General features: G+C 36.7%; 1 protein-coding gene across 6 annotated transcripts in view; it reads right to left on the bottom strand.

Annotated features, from left to right (window-relative positions):
• Positions 1–14,134, bottom strand: part of IPCEF1 (interaction protein for cytohesin exchange factors 1) — a 219,643-nt gene that overhangs the window by 112,066 nt on the left and 93,443 nt on the right. The gene's annotated exons all lie outside the window — the stretch shown is intronic.

Genomic DNA, 14,134 nt, shown 5'->3' with positions numbered 1-14,134 from the left:
AAAGACATCATACAAGTGGGAAAGAGGACCCACATGCACAAAAATATTTATAGCACCTCTTTTTGTGGTGGCAAAGAATTGGAAATTGAGGAAATGTCCATCAATTGGGGAATGGCTGAATGAGCTGTGGTATATGAATGTAATGGAATACTATTGTGCTATAAGAAATGATGAGCATGGGGCAGCTAGGTGGTACAGTGGATACAGCACTGGCTATCCACTGGAGTCAGGAGGACTTGAGTTCAAATCCAGCCTCAGACTAGACACTTGACAGTTACTAGCTGTTTGACCCTGGGCAAGTCACTTAACCCCAATTGCATCACCAAAAAAAAATTTTTAAATGATGAGCAGGCAGACTTCAGAAAAATCTGGAAAGACTTAAATGAACTGATGCTGAGTAAAGTGAGCAGAACCTGGAGAACATTGTACACAGTAACAGCCACAATGTGCGATGACTAACAGGTTCATCTCCTCTCAGCAATGCAAGGATCCAAGACAACTCCAAAGTATTCATGATCGAAAATGCTGTCCACATTCAGAAAAAGAACTATGGAGTCTGAATGCAGATCAAAGCACATTATTTGATCTCTCTTTCTTTTTGTTTGTTTGTTTCTTCTTTCTTATGGTTTCTCCCATTGGTTCTAATTCTTCTTTACAACATGACTCAGGTGAAAATAGGTTCAATACGAATGTATATGCAGAGACTATATCAGAGCCTATATCATCTTGGGGTGGGGGGAGGGAAGAGATGGGGAGAAAATTTAGAATTCAAAATCTCATAGAAGTTAATGTTGAAAACTAAAAATAAATAAATATATTTTTTTAAATGACAAAAAAAAGAGAGAGAGAGAGAATATGAGCTCCTTGAAGACAGGGACCATCTTTTTGCCTTTTGGTGTAAGACCAGAACTCAACTGTCTGGTGCAGAATTCAAAGAAAAGAGTGATTTATAGTTGATATGGTTCATCATTCCAAGTACTCTTGTTTGGGGATAGATAACATCATAATGACAGTAAGTCCCTTGACAGCAGGAACTGTGTTGTTTTTATCTTCATATCCCTAGTCCTCGTGCCTGACTTAGTTGATTTCTTTGACAACAAAGAAATATGAAGACCAAGCACGATATCAGTTTAGACTAAATCTCTTACAAAGATGGATGGTCAAAGATTATGAGCAGCATTACCTCATAGAACAGAAAATAGAAACCACGGAGGGAAAAGTTTAAAGGTAGCTTGGCAACAGTCCAAAGTAAGTAATGCCATCCATCAGGCATTTGAGGATAAAATGGGAAGGTGAATAATGAACCAAAGAAAGGTGTAAACTATCAGTTAAGATTTTTGTAACAAACTCTTTTCACCCTTGGACAACAAAACCAACATGCATCACTATCCCAGGTGTGTTTAGGTAGGAAGTGGAAATAGCTCTGGAAAAAAAAACTGAAATGGGAAAAGCATCTGAACTAGGTCATGTATACACAGAGGAGATCTGTGACGGGAGTGACACAATTTTGAAGACAGTAAGGCATTAATGGGCAGGGTACCTGAGAGATGGAAAAATCCTAAAGGGGTGGGGGTGGGGGAATTGCAGACCTTATTACTGCCAAAAGAAAAGGGAGTGAAAAGGTATGCCTACTTTCTCATCTATATAAACTTTTTTGAGAATAATTTAATAACCTATCATCAAGCATTTATTAAGTGCCTATTATATACAAGGCACTACTCTAGGAGCTAGGAGTACAAAAGTGAAACATTACTTACTTTCAAGGATCTCACGTTTTAGTGTGGGGATAGAGCATATCCACAGACAAGTAAAGGATATATATGTAAGGGTGGGACTCAATTAATTATCTCCCTCACTTATGAGTGATTACCTTTATTAAATAAGAATACTTCTTGAGGCTATATCCAAGAGAGAGCATACAAATGGGAAAAGGACCCACACGTAGAAAAATATTCATAGCGGTTCTTTTTCTGGTGGCAAAGAATTGGAAATTGAGAGGATAGCCATCAGTTGGGGAATGGCTGAACAAGTTGTGGTACATGAATGTAATATAATACTATTGTGCTGTAAGAAATGATGAACAGGATGATTTCAGAAAAACCTGGAAAGACTTGTATGGACTGATGCTGAGTGAAGTGAGCTGAACCAAGAGAATGTTGTACACAATAACAGCCACATTGTGTGATGACTAATATCGATAAACTTGACCCTTCCAGCAATACAAGCATCTGAGACACCTCCAAAGGCCTCGTGATGGAAAATGCTATCCACAAAGAAGAAAGAACTACGGAGTTTGAATGCAGATCGAAGCGTACTATTTGCTATTTTTTTCTTCTGTTGTGTTTTGTTTCCTCTTTCTGGTGGTTCCTCCTATTGATTCTAATTCTTATTTACAACATCACTAATGTGAAAATATGTTTAATAGGAATGTATACGTATAGCCTGTATCAGATTGCATGCAGTCTTGGGGAGGGAGTTGGGGAGGAAGGGGAAGAAAAATTAAAAAAAAAAAAAAGAATACTTCTTGAATTAAACAGTCGATGTGAACAAGACCAATCCACCCTTTGGAATCAATCAGTTCCATGACTTGATAGACTTGGTTACCCCCTCAGGAATTTGTATAAAAAGAAAGTGCTGTCTTAGAACCAGACTGGGATTCTGAGGGTTGGAAGAGGAGAAGAAGGAGCCACTCTATAGAGAGCTGAGGCAAAACAAAACAAAACAAAACCCCAGCAGTCCTGGGGCAATCAGTGAAAGGAGAAAGTTGATAGGACTGAGCTGTGGCAGAAAAGGATGATATCAAGGAAGATCAACTCAGGCATCTCAGGGCAAAAGACCCAAGCTGCCTACTCAAAGACTGAGAGAGTTCCCAAGAAAAAGAATCTACTTTCTCCAACTTTCCCTCCCAGCGAATTTCTATCTACAGATACGATGATACAATCTGCTAGTTCATTACGTAAACATTTCCAGTACCCTAAATGTTTCTGCAACCAAAAATTAGCCAAGGATTAACCAGAACTAGAAAGAAATATACATTTAGGCAGAAAGCCCAAATTCTGCCTATATATTACAAATTTTATTTGCTCATCCTTTATTTTTTGAAGAGTATCAATGACATCACAAGTGATGTCTTGATTTGCAATGAATTAAATTTAAGTGAGGCAGAGTTGCATAAAATCATCAGCCTAACTCTCTCTTCCTGAGTCATTGAAAATCAACACAACTGGTAATAGCCCAAGATGCAGTGGATGACCTCGGCATCTTGGATGCCTGACCAACCTTTAAGCATTCCATAGTGCCTGCTTTAGCTACCTTCATAGCCATTGGAGCAAATTGTTTTCAGCTGCCCATTCCCCTCAAGGAAAATCTTCACATGCTTGGGGTAGACATCCCCCTAATTCACTGACAGGTTTCAGGCCTGTTGGTTACCCTCAACCTACTTTAGCCCATCTGCCCATGACCACTGCACATGCTACAACCTGGGCGCCACCACAAGTGGGTGGCCCTGAAAGGGGCCCCAGAAGCCCTCACACCAGAGGCGCTAGTCTTCCCTGAATACCCCATATGCCTCTGAATTTTACTGACTAACGTCTCAAAGTGATTGTGATTGAACTCAAAACTTTTCTTCTAAAAGAGAACATGAAAGTTATAAGGGCTAATATATAGATTTGGATGTCATCTTCACAAAGACGATAATTAAATTCATGGGCACTAAAGAAATTCCAAAGAGATAGAGAGAAGAGGAGAGTCCTTGGGGGAGAGCCCAGTGATATAACCGCTCAAAGGGGTAGGGGGTTGGGAGGACTGATGATAATTATGCAAGGAAAACTTTGAAGGATTAGTCACAGAGATAAAAAGAGAACCATGACAGATTAGTATCACGGAAACTGAGAGAGGAAAGTGTATTTAGAAGGAGAGGGTATTTAATGAAGTCAGAAGTCACAGGGAAGTCAAGTAGGCATTGAACTGTGCATACCTTTTGACCCAACAACACCACTCCTAGGCCCATACCCTAAAATGATCAAAGAACAAGAAAAAGGACACAGCTGTACAAAATATTTATACCTGACCCTTTTGTTAGTAGCAAAGAACTGGAAACTAAAGGAGGAGCTTATCAACTAGGAAAAGGATGAACAAATGATAGTATAGTAATGTAACCAAATATTGTTACACCATAAAAAATTACAAAAAGGAACAGTTTCAGAGAGATTTGGAATGATTTATGTGAATAGATATAGAGAGAAGCGAGCAGAACAATGAATAAAAACAACTTTACAAAGAAAAATAATTTTGAGAGACTTAAGAACTCTGACCAATGAAATGACCAACTATGAATCCAGAGAATAGATGAAAAAACATGCTACCAAACTCCTGACAAAGGGATGTTAGACTCAGAATGCAGAATATGACATACATTTTTGGACACTGCTTGTCAGAATTCATTTGGCATGACTATGCATGTCTATTACAAAGGTTTGTTTGTTTGTTTTTCAATTTGGGAGGTAAGTTAAAAGGAGAGGAATACTGCAATAGAGTATTTCCCATACACTATCTCCAACAACAACAAAAAAGAGGAAAACCAAAAGTAATCACAATAGGACAGTTTTCAAAGTTTTGTATTGAATTTATTATGTACTTTAAAAGAAAGGTAAGCTCTACAATTCTGCAATGTATACAGAAATGTTCCACTTATTTGGCATTTTTAAATTTCAGAAAAAAAATAAAATTAAATATAAAAATAAAAAAGAATGCAAGAAGGATGAGGACTAATAAGATAGCAATAAATAGAACAACTATTCAGCCATCAGGGCACCCTTTATAAAGATGTGAGAAAGTTATCAAAAGACTCTTACAAGTTGTATTTTATAGAGACTATATCTTACAGTATATTATTACTTCAAAGATGTAAAAAATAAAGGATCTCACTATGCTAATTGTTTTCTATTATTAAAAAGAACATTTGTTTGGGTCCAGAAAAATACCTTCTTAAAGTATCACCTCTAGCAAGGTGTCTCCTATGCACATGACAAAATTATACAAGATTCCACGAAAAGTGCAACAGAGATAACCTTGTCTGACACTCTCTAGACATTGTAGCAATTGTTCACTAAATATACATGATCATTAAAGGGATACCATTGATGTGAAGAAAACTGATATATAATCCAAGATGATTTTTTCTACAGATGACATTATGCTAATTATGGTAATCCTCAAAACAATTCAGAAAAAAAAATTCAGAACTTTCTAAACGAGATTCATAACCATTTAACAGGTTTGACCTAACAATCCACACAGAAAAAAACAAGTGGATAAGGAATGTCTATTATTCAGACTATGATAATCCATTAGGCAGACAATCTATAGAATTCATCAGTATGCACATCTTAAACAGACACAGAAAATGGACAACATGATTGGTCCATCCATAACTGATCAGGAAGAAGAGAGGTGAGATTGCCCTCAGGAAATTGTACCATGTTTTTAATGATCTCAAATCTCTCCTTGAAATAAGTGTCAATCATTTTCATCCTAATCTTTCAGTAATGTTACATGCCTATGAGTTGAAAAATATTACATTCTCTGAATGAGGCTGCAGAGCACTTAAAACAAAATTGGGAGGCACGTGGTAAGCATAAACAGTCTGGACACATTACATACAATGAATTAAGAAGTGATACAGATGATGTCAAAGAAACACATGAGCAAAAAAGAAAAGAAATATGTCAAGCAACTTATCAACAGTTCTTTCTATGTCAGAAAAACTCAAAGAAGGCTAGTACATTGGGTCACCCCACCACTCTAGTCCCTGGCAGCAAATTGATAGGATGATATGGATGAGAATAACACAGGATGATCAGGCCTGGATAGATTGATTATCGTTGAAGGCTATAATGATGAGCTCACAAATTCATTTGAGCATTATGTATTTGAGCCTAATACTGTGCTTTGCATATAGTTGGCACTTAAAAGTATTTGTAGAATCAATAAATTGAATAAAGTCCCAGAATACTAAAGGACTTCCTCAATTAGATTCACAGACACTTGAAACTGATTGATCTATTAATCTACTCAAGAAAAATGAAGTAGATGAAGAATGGATATTAACCATATTGTGACTTGCAGTTGAATGGTTATCCTATTGAATTAGTCCATAGTAATAATAGCTAGCATTTATACAGCACTTTAGAGCTTACAAAGCACTATATATATGTTAATCCATTTAATCCTCACCACAACTCTGTGAGGTAGATACTATTATTATCCACATTTTAAAGATGAAGAAACCAAAGCTAAAAGAGGTAAAGTGACTTGCCCCAAAGTTATACAGCTAATAAAATGTGTGAGGTAGAATTTGAACTCAGGGTAGCAGAGTAGATAGAATGCAGAGCCTGGAATGAGGAAGACTCATTTTCCTGAGTTCAAATGTGGCCTACGGTACTTATTAGCTGTGTGACCCTGGGCAAGTCACTTAACCCTGTTTGCCTCAGTTTCCTCATCTGTAAAAGAGTTGGAGAAGGAAATGGCAAACCATTCCAGTATCCGCCAAGACCTCAAATGAGGTCACCAAGAGTCAGATACAGCAGTGAACTAAACTTTCTAACTCCCAAGTTCAATGCTCTCACCCATTGCACAGCCATTTTTCTCAAACAGACACTGAAAATGGATCTTGAGCTGGACATTGAAATCAACGGGGGAAAGAGAACAGACATTTGCATTAGGGAAATTGTACTTTTTTTACCATACCTATCATTCCATTGAGAATTATAAGGAATTCTCAATGAAGAAAACCTCTACCAATATAGATTGGTACCTTCTCTGCATCATATAGTTTTATAAAGTTGACTATAAGTCACCACACCTATCAATTTAGTGACTTGATCAGGGTTACAAATCCAGAAAGGACCAGAAGTGAGACTTCAACCTAGGTCTTCCAGTCAGGAATCAGGATTAAAAATTAATTTCTTAAATAAATATGACCTTTTATTTATTTTTTTTCAGAAGCCTTAAACTTTGATCTGCACTGCTAGTGATCTTTCTAATCCGAGCTTGTATATAATCCAAAGAACTTCTTAAACTGGTTGTAACTTCCCACGATACCCCTCCCACCATCTTCAATAGGCTTTATAAGTTGAAAATCAAAGAACATCCATTTCTTTCAGTTTTATATTATATTTCTAGGTAATCAGGCGGTGCAGTAGACATAGTATTGTACTTGAAATCAGGAAGACCTGAGTTTCAATCCTGCTTCAGACACTCACTAGTTGTGTGACCCATTACAAGTCACTGAACTCTACTCAGTCTCAGTTTACTTATCTGTAAAGTTGGAATGATAATAGCATCAGGGTTATTGTGAGATATATAGGAGATAACATACGAAAAGTGCTCTGAAAACTGTAGTGCACTATATAAATGTTAGCTATTATTATACTCCAAGGACCTTAAAACTGAATTTGTTCAGATCCTAAGAATTTCAGTGAATGTCAGCTATATTTTACTTCTCAAAACAGGAAGTAGAACCAATGTACTCAGTGTCAGTCTGAAGGAAGTCTCACTTGTGGGTTTGTACTTGGGGAATGACAGATAGGAGATGTTGTTGTACAACAATGATTTCCAAAGAGACATCACAGCTAATTGCCAGAACATTGTCCAGATTCAAGGCTCACTCTTTTCAAAGGAAACATTATGAACAAAACAGAAAGGATTCTACCCAACTACCTGATTTGTGCTTACTTAAGATTAAACTTTCTAGAGTAATTTATTAATTTATTTTTTGTACACTAGCATTTACTGAGAATTTTCTGAGTGCAAGACACTGTGACAAGGCCAAACCTTTTATCACAGTGGAATCATTGTTAAAGTAATCAATGGCTCCTATTATTTATGTTCTTGGTTGTTATGGTTGGTTGTTATTACTGTTTGAAAGTTTACAAGATAACCACTAAGTGACCATTAATCCATAACATATTTTGTAAAAGGGTTCCTTCTTCAGGGAATGGATTGGACAATATGGGACAGAGATCCCTTCCCACTCTGAGTCTGTAATTCTGGGAAGTTTCCAAGTTTAATAATTGCTCAAAAGCAGATGATTTAAAATGCAGTCATACCCCTTTGTAACTGATGTCAAAATACAGGGATAACACTCACTTGAGTGATTCAGGCACAAAAATCACCAGTTGTGGTGTGTATGTTTGTCTTGCATCTCTCAATTCAGCTGACTCCACAGTCAAGTTGTAACTATACATTACTAGGACTGATTTTCACATGCAGGTTATATAATCATTCATTAACTTATAATAAAAGTTTACAATTACTTATTCCCAAGGCCCTCACTCAGTACCATGTAGACATATTCTGAGTCAAATATAATAAGCATTCAATGGAGGGGAAAAGATTTAAATCCACAATCTGTACCAGAATGAGACCAAATACATATAATGATTACAAAGAAAACAAAATTAAATGTAGATATTCATGAGTACTTCTCATTGCCTCTAAGGATCTACCTTTAAAATAGAAAATTCTGATACAGAAAATTATTTCCTGTTTTACATGATTGCATATGTATAACTTATATTTGATTGAGGGAGAAGGGAGGAGAAGGAGAGAGAGGTATAAAATTTGGAAATCAAAACTTTTAAAATGTTAAAATTTTGCTTTAATATATAATTGGGGAAAAATAAAATATATGTTACAAGTTTTTAAAAGAAAATTTTTATTTCCAATTAAAGGCTTTGGCGATCAAGGACAGTAATAGTAAATGAATTTATATCACTCTTTAAAGTTTACGAAGTGCTTTGCAATATATTATCTCATTGATCTTCACAACAACCCTGGGAGGTAGCTGCTATTGTCCTCAATTAAAAAAGAGAACATTGAGGCAGAGAGCATTTAAGTGACTTGCCTAGGGTCATAGAGAACACTAAAAATAAAAGGCAGGCTTTGAAACCAGATCTTTCTGACTCACAACTCAACAATGTATCTACTATAAATGAAAAAAGATGGTTTGCACAGTAGCATTTACTTTTCCCCATTTCATAAACACTTTATTATGAAATGGCACCTTGGGTCTAATCTAAGGAAAATGAGATGTGACATATCGGTTATATTATGGGACTCTAAGCAGTTTAGATTCTGTATTTCCTGACTTTTGAGATTTGATCTCCTAAAGATGTGTCCTAAACACTTCAGGGAAATGTGAAATCACTGCACTAACTTTATTTTTATATATGTTCTTTCTAGTTTTGTCACGTACTATTAAGTACTCTGCAGTCTAAGTTCTGCCTTTTTTGCTAACTCAGCAGTAAGGCTAAGAAGAATTGTTATCACATACTTTTAACTTGTCATGAAATTGTAAACATTTCCCAGAGGAATAAAAGTAAAATGGAAAGGATAAGTCATTTGCCACAGCCTATACCTTTACCCACTTCCACTTAAGCAACAACTTCTTTAGAAATGGCATCTCCTCCTGTCTGTCAGTCAACTATCACTTAAGTACTTACTATATACCATGCACTGTGCTAACATTGAGAATACAAAGACTGGAGTAGTGGGGGGGGGGACACCCCTGCCCTTAGGGAGCTCACATTCTAATTTCAAGGACCCCTTCTCCTATTAGCACTTAATTCTATGTCTCCCTGAATTCTCTAGTAGCTTTATGTTTGTCTTTTGTCTCCTCAATTAATTAGATGGTAAGCTACTGGAGGACAAGCAGGTATTCTGTCTTCCATTTTTCTTGTTTCCCCCTAGGTACCTACCAGTAGTGATGGAGTCACCATCAGCAGTCTGAGAATTCAGAAATGTCTGCCTGTGCTTTGCCATTTCAGGGCTTTACATCCCCAGTCTGGGGCCAGCAACCTTCTTCCTGTGTCTAACAAGCAGAAGGGAAAAGGAAGAGAGGACAGCAGGATATGTATAGCATCCTTCAGCATTCCTCCATTGGTGTCAATGATTGCCTGAACTGTCAGAAAGAATCACATTCACTAGCTGGATATAACAACCAATTTAAACTGTCTCTGGCTAGCCTGGTGGCACTTGACAAGTTAGCCAGCCAGTGACATTGCTGGAAAGGAAGGGTATGGCATCATTCCCCCTACAGATTTATGACCCGCTTTAAAATGAACAGGACCATATTAGCGAAACATCCCTGCATACACAAGCCAAGGCATCAAAAAAGGGGAAAGAGGCTGGGGGCGGGGGGAGGGGGGAAGAGAAATTACCTACTAAAGAGAGAAAAGAAGTTCACAAAGTAGCTCATTTAAAAGCATGATGCTTCCCTTCCTACTGTACCTATATATATATATATATATATATATGTATGTATATATGCACGTGCACACACACACACACACACACACACACACACACACACACACTTTCTTTGCTCCTTGGGGACAACTTCTATTTTCACTATTGTCTTTGTATGACCAGTATTTAGTACTTTCTCTGGAACAACAGTAGGTTTTGTTGATTGACTCACCGATTGATTCATAACCCCTTCTTGTTGCCACAATATTGATTATTAAAAATATTAAAAACCCACCCTGCTTTATGTAAACTCAATACATGAAATTCTAGACTTAAAAGTTGAATTGGAATGTAATCTTTCAGTTTGCAAAAAGGATGAAAAACAGGACATCTTTAAAAAAAAACTCCCTGGTACATTCAAAATAACAATTTACAAACATTTGATTTACGTACAACTTTTCAGAAATACAAGATGTAACTATATTTAATGTCATTATTGTTATTATCACTGCTTTGTTACTTAAATAGCAACATAACATTGTAAGCCTACTGTACTGAAAAAAATGTGGAAAATTATCTGTGACAGGAGGAAAAGGAGAAAAACCAACTTTCGCCCAACTTATTCCCCTGAATAAGTTTCATGTTTCCCCACCTCTGTGTTTTCACTTATGCTGTTACCCTCACCAAGAATACTCACCTCCCCCCACCATCCACATTGCATACAATCTTCAATATTTAATTCAAGACTCTGTGAAGCTTTCCCTGACCACTTTAATCCAGATCACTGATTTAATTAAAGGAAGTGAGTGAATTCCTTCCTCAAAAATTTTATTTCATTAAGAATTTTATTTCAGTAATTACTGTTGAACTCTAATCTAAAATGCTAAAATCCTGCAACTTTCAGTATTGGCATTTCAGTGTGGCATTTCTCCATGACGAGATTAAGTCTAGGAGGTGCTGGACCTAAGGTAAGAAAATTACAGCAATGAGATTGAATAGGTAATTTCTCAAATTCCTGTTGTGTCTCATGTTTTTTGAAGTGAGTCTGTGTTTTCCTTTCATAATTAAAGTATCCCTTTACTAATGTATATCTTATCCTAAAGAATTCTAATAACAGTTTTTAAGAACAAAAGGATACAAGAAGTTGCTCAACTGTTTTCCAGGTATATATAGTTATCACAAAATCAGTGTTGTTGTGTTGGTGAGGTAAATGGGAGCTGAAGAATATCATGAATACCTTAAAATCTTTTAAGAGCAATGTCAAAACAATGACAAATCCAGATCCAGATTCTATGGATGAATAAATTCACTGAGGCAGTACGGTATAGTACAAAGAGAATGGAGCTGTCAAGAGAACTGAGTCAACTCAGTCACTAACTCACAGCACGACCTAGGACAAGTTACATTTATCTCTCCTAGTGGTAGTTTTCACATATTCAAAATGAGATCATTAGATTAGATAGATTGTGCTTAGATAGATTCCAATCCTAACAATCCATTAGATTGTGGTTTTAGCAATGTTATGAATATGTTGACTCTTTTCAGCCATAATAAGACTTTTAAAAGGTCCTGATCAAGTGCACTAAATAATATAATTTGTTCTGAAAGAGTGAAGAGAATCTTAGAAATGAAAGGAACACCAGAGAGCAACTGGCCCCAAACTGCACCTGATCGAGAACTGCCACTACAATGTTATTGACAAGTGACCATCCCAGCCTATTGTTGAAGGTCTTCAACGAGGAGAAATCTGGAACTTCAAGAAGGAGTTTATTTCATTTCAGTGTTGGAGTTGGAAGCACAGTACTGGAAAGAATTCTAGGTTTTGAGTCCTAGAACTGGAATATAGACTCTGCTAATTATCACCTGTTTGACTCTGGGTAAATCACTTAAATTCTCTGGCCCTCAGTTTCCTTATCTATAAAATAAGGGGGATATACTAGATGGCCTCCAATATCTCTTCCATGTCTTCATCTATGACCCTATTGGTCTTAAGTCATCTAATCTCACCTCCCTCCCAATGCATTGTCCATTGGTTTTTCCTTGCTCTCATCACATGCTCATGGTCATACACCTCTCTTATCGCTTCCTGTATGAGGCATCTCTTTTTTATTTTTAAATTTTTTTTTTTTGGCTAGGCAATGGAGTTAATGACTTGCCCAGGGTCGCAGCTAGTAAGTGTTATGTGTCTGAGGTCATATTTGAACTCAGGTCCTCCTGAATCCAGGGCCAGTGCTCCATCCACTACACCACCTAGCTGCCCTGTGTATGCTGCATCTCTTGATCAGTTCTTGGGTAGTATTATATCATGACCCATTCATCCCCACCTTGAACCTTCCTACTGCACTTTGGGTGACTCAACTTTAATTTTTCAGAGAATGTGATTCTATGACTCATACCCATACAATATCACCGTCATTTTTGCCTGCTGAGATAATTTTGAATACTGGTTCTGTCATCCATTAACATAACTACATTGTTTTTGTTCTTGGAGGGTTTTTTTTAGTTAGCTCAGATATTTTAATCAGAAAATTTAATAAGCACACCTTCTAGATCCTCATTCAAGTTGTTGGAAAAATGTTGAACAGAAAAATACAAATAACAAAGCCTGCCAATAGAGATTTCCTCCAGTTCCAACATCAACCTATTCAATAATTAACCATCTTTGTGTATGGATATTCTACCAGCTTCAGGAGGCAACTAACTGTAACTATCAGCTAGACCATATTTCTTCATATGTATCTACTGTACCTCCTAAATGCCTGTCACACAGTCTAGTATACAATAATCACTTAATAAATGTTTTTGCATAACTGACTTCTTTCCAAATTGCACACTCTAAGATGATTGGGTCATCTCCCCCACCTAAGTTTCCCACTTTTCTTCACTGACCAGTTTCTCCTCCTTAATCAGAATTAAATCCAATCAAACAGTTCTCTTAATTGCTTTTCTCTAGAATCATTTGCAAGAAATGAATTCATTTGCAAGAAATGAAACTATCAGCAAGGAAAGGAAATAACTAATCAGATACCCTGCTTTTATTAGTAAGACTGACAGTAGATATCCAGACACCGACCTTATGATCAGTCCTAGTAAAGCTTTATTCACCTCCTGAAGAAAATAATGTGGCATGATAGGAAGATACTAGATCTGAAGTCACAAGACCCAGGTTCAGATTCTAGTTCTGCCACTGGGATTCAGGGATGAGTCCAGAAGAAAAATCAAACTTTTAAAGGAAGTTAGGAAAAGTGAAAACATCCTTTTGCATATTTATACAGCATTCTTTTTAAAGCCACAACCAAGGAATATGAATGGCATGACCATGAGATGATCAACTAAATTAACCTCCAAGGTCCTTTCTGGTTCTGAATTTATGATTCTCTAATTGGTTTGGATCATTTGTAGTGTACTCCCAACATTGTATGATTTCTTTTTCCCTTATTTGTCCTCAATCCAATGTTTTCCATTTTGCTTCTGTGCCTCAAATTCATTCAATTTAGCATTTGTTGTTGTTGTTCAATCATATCAGACCCCTGGTGACCCCATATGAGGTTTTCTTGGCAAAGTTGCTGGAGTAATTTGCCATTTCTTTCTCCATCACCTTAGCATACATTTCACTTTTTCCTCCCATTTTGTCAAATCTGTTCCCTCTAAGCAAAGAATAGCTTTCAACTGTCTGTTCTAAACATAAGTTCCATCTCAATTCTCTTAACTTCTTTATGCCTCAGTTTCCTCATCTGTAAAGGAAAGAAAGGAAAGGAATGCCCTATTTATGTACATGGTTGCGGTGGGACCAAGTGAGATAATGTACATGGAAACACTTTGGAAAATGTAACTCAGTGGAAATAAAGGTACAAGTACTATTAAGCTTTGTATTCACACATGATAA

The sequence above is a fragment of the Phascolarctos cinereus genome, unplaced genomic scaffold, assembly GCF_003287225.1.
Source record: "Phascolarctos cinereus isolate Bilbo 61053 unplaced genomic scaffold, phaCin_HiC Scaffold_5;HRSCAF=322, whole genome shotgun sequence".
NCBI classification, from domain to species: Eukaryota; Metazoa; Chordata; class Mammalia; order Diprotodontia; family Phascolarctidae; genus Phascolarctos; species Phascolarctos cinereus.
The sequence above is the reverse complement of the archived record's forward strand: the minus strand, read 5'-3'. Positions and strand labels throughout refer to the sequence as shown.